At 54.0% G+C, this 7,581-nt stretch overlaps 1 protein-coding gene across 2 annotated transcripts in view; it reads left to right on the forward strand.

Annotated features, from left to right (window-relative positions):
• Window positions 1-7,581, forward strand: part of CHST1 (carbohydrate sulfotransferase 1) — a 20,072-nt gene that overhangs the window by 7,691 nt on the left and 4,800 nt on the right. The gene's annotated exons all lie outside the window — the stretch shown is intronic.

Here is a 7,581-nt window from a genome sequence, read left to right on the forward strand (position 1 = left end):
TCAGGGAGAGGGACATGTCTGATAAGAGCACACAGGAGCAAATGAAGGGGGAGGAAGAGAGAGTGGAGCACATCCTGGCCCACCAAGCTCTGAGGACGATATTCCTGCTCAGAGCAGCCAATGCACAGAGAGGACCATATGGCCGGCCCCACTATGAGACACATCTCTCACTGACCCCTAGCCTTACGGGGGACAACATTGGAGACACAATGCAGGAATTGTACCAGATCTGACCCCACCACACTGAGGCAAAACACTAAGGGCGTGCAACAGAACGGCAAGGGGAGCAGAGCAAGGAAGTCCTGAGGGAGTACCAAAATTAGACTTTGGGGCCAGGTGTGAGACTGTCACTCTTTAGGGGAGGAGAAAGCCCCATCTTTCTCCTGTGGAATAGCTGGTGCTTTTGAACTAGTGACCTCACAGCAGCTCAATACATAACCCACTTCCGCCACAAGGGCACCCCTTGCTCTCTTAAAAACAGAACAAAGCACTCAACTGTTGAGCCAGTTCTGATTCACAGCGACCCGCCAGGACAGGGTAGAACTGCCCCTGTGAGTGTATGAGACAATAATTCTGTACGGGAGCTGAGAGCCTCATCTTTCTTCCCCGGAGAGCCTGGTGGTTTTGAACTGCTCATCTGTCGCCAGCAGCCCAACGTGGGCCCTTCTGAAAGGAAAAGGAGGAGCTCAGGAAAGGTTCCCGCCCCTTTAATGTGGAAACGAACCCTGTTGTGTCAGTGCAGAGCGAGTTACAAGGCTGACTTTGCTGTTAGCATTCATCTAAGGTAAGAAGCACCCCGTCTCTACAGTGTATCACTCCGTGTCACTCATTCTTCTACGAGTGCAATGGACACAACATTGTGGGTGCTAGTGTAGGGCGTGGTCCAGGTGTTAGAGGCTGGCCCAGGGGCTGGGGTGTGCCAACAGGAGGCCCCGCCCTTGGGCAACGCCCACACTCGAAGCCACTTCCGATTCCAAGCCCTGCCCGCCTGTCCCCAGAGCGCGGGCAGGGGCTCAGTTACTAATACCTCAAGGGGATGACTCTGACGAATGCATTGATTCCCGTATTGTCAGGCCGTGGAAGGGTCAGAGCCGACCTGCCCACCGCTTTAAGGCTTTCTGAGGCGGGGATTTCCACAGAAGCCAGGGGCCACGCTTTCTCCTCCGGAGGGGCTGGTGGCTTCGAACCGCTGACCCGGGGGTTGGCAGCCCAACGTTTTAACCATTGCAAACCCCAGGGCGCCTTTGTCTCGGTCAACGAGGCTGGAATCAGACGCCCGGGCGCAGGCTTGCGAGGGAGGCTTTGTTCGCGCCCGAACATGGTCCTTGTCTCCCCCGAGTGTCTGCTCCTAGTCGGACACGTGGCACCATCTCCCCCCCACCTCTCCCCATGGCTGCCCTAAGCGTGATCTGCTCGCGTATGTCTCCGGAGGTTGCTTTAAGACAAGCTCTGCAGAAATTCTGCTACATTAACACAACAAAGACACCCATCCCCACAAATATAGGGGCTATGATTCACAACACACATTTTTGTGGGGTGGTGGGGGGAACAGAAGGCAATCCACAATGGACACTCAACCACCCCCTTGTCCACCTCCTCTTCTCTCAGGCCTGTGACTAACCTCTGGAGGAGACTTGTGGCCCGTGGCTGCCCCCAGGGCTCCCAGTGTGGCCAGCGGATGGTGACAGCAGCTGGAAATACTGACCACACTCAGAGTGCTTGTCTGAGAGGACCTGCTCCCACTGGCCAGACTGCAGAAGGGATTCCGCCTGTTGGGGCTGTGAATCGGTCCTGGGCCCAGAGACTTGAGACTGCATACAGATATTTATTGGGGGAGGGGCAAGTTCTGGGGGACCGTTCCAATAGAGCCCAGGCTAATTAAAAAAATCATTTAATTGGGGGCTCGCACAACTCTCATCACCATCCATCCATTGTGTCAAGTACATTTGTTGCCATCATTCTCAAAACATTTGCTTTCTGCTTGAGCCCTTGGAATCAGCTCATTCCCCCCCCCCCCTTCTCCTCCCACCTCATGAACCCTTGATAATTTATAAATTTTTATTTTGTCATACCTTACACTGTCCGACATCTCCCTTCACACACTTTTCTGTTGCCCACCCCCCAGGGAGGAGGTTGTATGTAGATTCTTGTAATCTGTTCCCCCTTTCCACCCCAACCTCCCTCCACTCTCCCGGTATCGCCACTCCACCACTGGTCCTGAGGGATCATCTGTCCAGCCCAGGCAATTTAGGTTGAGGCACACATGGCCTTAAGGAGACTCGGTGGTGCCTCGTCTCCCACAGACTGACCCACAGGCTGAGTCTGGACCTTGTCAGGTTACTTCTGGTCAGCTGAGCCAACTGCATTATGGGTGAGCACACTGCCTACGTTGAAGTGAGCCTGGACGTCACTGGCCCATGAAACAGGGTCTTGGGCTTTTATTAACTAAGCTCTCGGGGATATGCTCACAGCAATCCCATTTGAAGGGTTCTCTGGGAAGTCCCTTGGGAGAAATATTGTGCTCCATCAAGAATAGCTGGGCCTCTCTTGAGCTTGAATTTTTTTATCTTACAGATTTTTCTGAGCATGAAAACCACGTTTCCCCTTTCCCTTTGGCTGCTGGGAAGCTCTGACCATCCAAGTAGCTATTAAGCAACTGGCCCTTGTGGTCTAACCTTGCTCCTGGGTTGTCTCTGACCTTGTTTTCATTACCTCATTTTCTCTCGGTTTGTGTGTGTGTGTGTGTACCCTCACAGTTTATGTGTGGTCTGAAGAGCCTTCACTAAACAACTGTCTATCGTGAATGGGTTTCTTAACCACGTGGCCACCATCCAGGAGGCTGGGTTGCCAACATTACCCTCCCTGCCTGCCCTCTGCTTCCTGGGGTCCTAGAACCTGAGTTCCTGAGTCTGGTCAGGAATGCATGTTCAGTGCCTTGTCTTGGTTCTCTGTTCCCTCCCCAGCCCTCAGGACTTCCCAATCTCTTGAGGTCAGAAAAGCCCCGAGAGGCAGTATTCATACCACCCCCCTGCCACCCCCTTGAGCCCCAGTTGTGTCTCGTAGCTGCAGACTCACCCCTCTGGGATGGCTTTTTTCCCTCCCCCAGCTCTCGCCCTGGGGCTTAGCTGCTAGAGGACAGGTCAGCTGTGTGAACCCAGCAGATGCTCAATGAGAGAAAGGCCCCGATGATGTGCGTCTGTAATGGTGATAGCATTGGGTGTGTGTGTGTGTGTCCCTGTGAGTTGTAATGGGTGGCACACAACAGCAATGGCTTTGTCTTGGCAACCCCCACCTGGACAGCAGTTCTTAGGGCCCCCCTGGGCAGAGAGCCTGATTCTGATAGCGAGACAGTGGCTTCAGCCCTGCTGCTGCTGTTCAGTGCCACCCAGTTGGTTCTGACACCGACATCAGCGACCCATGTGCAGCAGAAGGAACCCCCACCCGGTCCAGCGGCGTCCCCACAACTGTTGGAGCCCGTTGTTGCAACCACTGGGTCAGTCCACCTCGATGAGGGTCCTGTCTTTTCCGCCGAACCCTCTGCTTGAGGAATAAGCATGATGTCCTTCTCCAGGGATTCCACCCTGGGACCCTGAGAATTGGGGAGGAGAGCAGAGGAGAGCTGGCGGGCAGGCCCTGGGAACAGGATAGGAGGTGTCAGGACTGGACCTCAGTGCTCTACCCCATCAGTCACCCCTCATCCCTGCACAGTGTGGCTTCCCTGTCACCAACAGCACAGGAAGCTTAGAGAAAAAGCAAACGTTCCTGGAAAACAATGCCCCCACCCCCACCCCCAGCCTCCCAGTCCCCATTCTCAGGGGCCTGCAGTGACCAGTTCTGCCGGCACGCTTACATGCACGCACGCACTCCCCACTGAATGACGGTTCCGCTCCTGAGACTGTCCCATGTCCAACACTTTGCTTTTATAACATTTTGGTTACTGTTGCCTTTTATTATCGGTATCTTTAGGCCCTTGGTATTTCTCTTTGGGGGGTGGAACATTACATAAACAGATAATATATTTTAACATTGTAACCACTACTAACAATTGTCAGCGTTAGGTGCCTTCCGGTTGGCTCTGACTCCTAGCGGCTGTCTCTGGGCAACAGGATGGAACACCATTGTAGAGAGGTGGGAACCCATGGTTGTAGCCACTGTGTCAGTCTTTCTCACCCAGGGTCTTCCTCTTGGCCACTGCCCCCTCCACATTCCTACCAGAAGCCGGACCCAAACCAAACAAGAAACCAAATATCGACGGTTGGCAGTGTGGTTTGTTGTGATTTGAACATACTGTGAATTAGGGATGATCTGTATCTACGAACACACCCCTTGCTGATGTGTGTGCACATGTCTAAACTCACTGCCACCGAGTGAGCCTATGTGACCCAGTGACATGATGTATTGGGCTGCTAGCTGCAAGGTCAGCAGTTCAAAAACACCAGCTACTCCACAGGTCAAAGATGAGGCTTTCCACTCCCCTACAGAGTGACAGTCTCAGACTAACAGGGGTGGTTCTTCTCTGTCTCGTAGAATCGCTGTAAGTTGGAATCAACTCAATGGCAGTGGTTTTGAGTTGTTTGTCTGTCTGTATTTAAATAGGACAGACAGAACTGCCTCTGTGGGTTTCCCATGCTATAAATCTTTGCAGGAACAGACAACCTCATTTTTCTCCCGAGGAGCAACTGGTGGTATCAAACTGCTGACCTTGTTAGCAGGCCAGCATGTAACCCAAGACACCACCGGAACTCCTCATGCACACACACGTGTGTGTGCATGTGTGTATCTTTATACAAAGCCCACATGGTGCGCACGGTTTAATGAGCTGGGCCAACACAGTGGCTCCGAAGGGAGCAATGACTGAGGCTGGGGCAGCGTTCCCTTCTGCTGTTCCAAGGATGGCTGGGGGGGAACCGGGCGAATGGCACCTGACGACCACCATCACCACATTGGTTTGTGCTTTCCCCCCACTTCAGGCATTTGGATGATTGCTTCCGATCAGTGCTTACAGATCTGCAGTGCCTTCTCCGATGGGTTTTTCCCATTCCTGTTCGCAGGAAGTACCGTGGCCCTGGGTCTGGCCCGGGGTCAGCCCTCGGAGGCACTTAGGCCACTGGATTTGTGTGTGTGTGTGTGTGTGTGTGTGTGTGTGTGTGTGTGTGTGTAAAGAAGCTTCGAGAAGGCAGGGGCTGAGTCTTGGTCACACAGCCAGGGCATGTGAGCCGAGGCTGCTTGTGACAGCTATTGAGCTCAGTGCCCGTCCCCTGTTGGAGCAAGGTGAGCCACGCAGCTGAGGCCCTTGGAAGAAGGGGAGCTTGGTTGCCGCTGCTGGCCTCTTGGTGTGCCGGTGAGGAAGAGAGGCTGCTGAAGTCCAAAGCGGACTGGGTGTGCTCTCTCCTCACACCTCCCTGCACCCCTCACCCTGTGGCATCCCCTTCTACTGGCTGTATTCTCAGCCCAGGTTTGCAGCCTCCCAGCAGGGAATCTTGAACACGGAGAAGAGCTGCAGGGCTAAGATGTTGCACTGCCGGACACGGCCACTAGATGGCGGGTGACAGGAAAGGCTTATTAGCAGGAGAAGGTTCCCAGGAATGGAGAGGAGGGGGGGCAGGGAAGAAGACTGGCTCACTGTCAAGGGTCAGCCTTGTTCCAAGGCCCCTCCCCCTGACAAAAAGTACAAATCAGAGATTGCTTGACGATAATATGAACTGGCATTTATTGAGTGTTTAGTCTGTGCTAGGTCTTGTAGGAACACATCGCTTCCCACAATAGGCTTGGTCGAACGAGCCCCATTGTGCAGGTGAGAACACTTGAGACCCAAGGAGACTGCAAAACTCTGGCCACGTTCTCACAGCCGGTGAGCGGACGTGCTGGCATCAACTCAGGCCAGAGCCTATGACTCAACCAGGGCCGGGGGCAGTGGCATGTCTATACGCCAGGCTTCCGGTCATTCCGTCCTTACCACCAGGATGATGGTCATGTCCACTTTTGGGTGGGGTGGGCGGGTGCGTGTGCTGAGGCCCAGAGAGAGTTATTCACCCAGCTGCTATGTGCTAGCCCCAGGCTGGCATGGCTCTGTGGCAAACCCTTAGCTCGGAATCACAGCTCTGAAACATAACAGCTGTCCTCCACATCCCCTGGGCCCTGATCTGAAGGTGGCTGGTCCCTTCACAGCTCTCTGCTGGGTGAGTTCACCCACTCCCCACCTTCCGGCAGAAGCCATGGGCTCTGGGCTCTCTTGTCCAAGGTTTGCTGGCTCTCTACTAACCAGAGTTGCCAAGGGCTCTGGAAGCCCAAAGAAGGGCACTGGAAGGGAGGGGGGAGGGGTGGGTTAAGGTCTGTCTTAGTGGGCAAGGGCATTGACCATGGGACCCTTTCTAGAACAATGTGGCCCGGCCCCGGGGCCTCTGGTTTCCAGGGCAGATGCCTCCAGCATACTAAGGACCCTTGGCTGGGCCTGGGCTCGCCTCTGCCAGGTTGGCATCTCCAGGGCCCGCCTTCCCTGCAGCTTCCCATTCCCATGCCCCAGCTGTGCCCTCCTGGCGGGCCTTCATTCACATCGCCCTCCCGGGTGCCCTAGCTCCACCTTGTGAAGTTGGATGCCGTTCTGGATCGCTGGTTAAGCGCCCAGATGCTAACCCAAAGGTTGGTGGTTTGAGGCTACTGGCAGCTTCATGGGAGAAAGAGTGCCTGCTTCCATAAAGATTTCGAGCCTTGGAACCCCTAAGGCGCAGTTCTGCCCGGTCCAGTAGGGTCGCTAGGAGTGGGAATGACCTCAGTGCCCACAGGTAACCCTGCCCTTGAGTTTCCAGGGGGCAGGGGGTGGTGTGTGTGTGTGTGGGGGGGGGCAGAAACCACTGAAATGCCCCCCTCCCTAGAAATGCTGGCAATCTGATAAATATTTGTGAAAAGATACAAAAGAAACTCAACTACTTGCAATGACACTGCAGCTAACGGATGGCTCCTGAAACAACTTCAACAGATTCCATACCTAAGGAGCCCTGGTGGCCGAGTGGTTACGCATTGGGCTTCTAACAGCAAGGCTAACAGTTCAAAACCACTGGCCACTCCACGGGAGAAAGATGAGGCTTTTTACTGACAGACACAATTACAGTCTTAGAAATTCGCAGGGGCAGATCTGCCTTGTCCTACAGGGTGGCTATGAGTCGGCACTGACTTGACGGCAGTGAATTTGGGTTTGCTTTTGGTTCCACACCTGTTCTTTAAGGGTGCTTACCTAGATCTTTGTCGGATTCACTACTTTCACGCAGCATAATGTGTTCAGGCTCCACCCAGGTTGTAGTGAGTGCCGGACCTAATTTCTCTTTAAGACCAAGTCATAGTCTACTCTGTGTCTACTCTATCTGTCTGACTATTGATGGGCAGTTAGATGGCTTCTGCCTTTTGGTGATGGGGCATCATGCTGTAAACATGGGTGCATTTGCTACTTCTCACTAAGCAGCGGGGCAGGGGCTAAGGCGTTGTTTGGCTGCTAATACTGAAAGGTTGGTGATTCGAACCCACCGGTCACTCCAGGAGAGAAGGATGGGGCCGTCTGCTTCCGTAAAGGTTGACAGTTTTGGAAAT

Source organism: Echinops telfairi, unplaced genomic scaffold, assembly GCF_000313985.2.
Source record: "Echinops telfairi isolate 266 unplaced genomic scaffold, ASM31398v2 ScPeMD7_60;HRSCAF=208, whole genome shotgun sequence".
Lineage (NCBI taxonomy): Eukaryota > Metazoa > Chordata > Mammalia > Afrosoricida > Tenrecidae > Echinops > Echinops telfairi.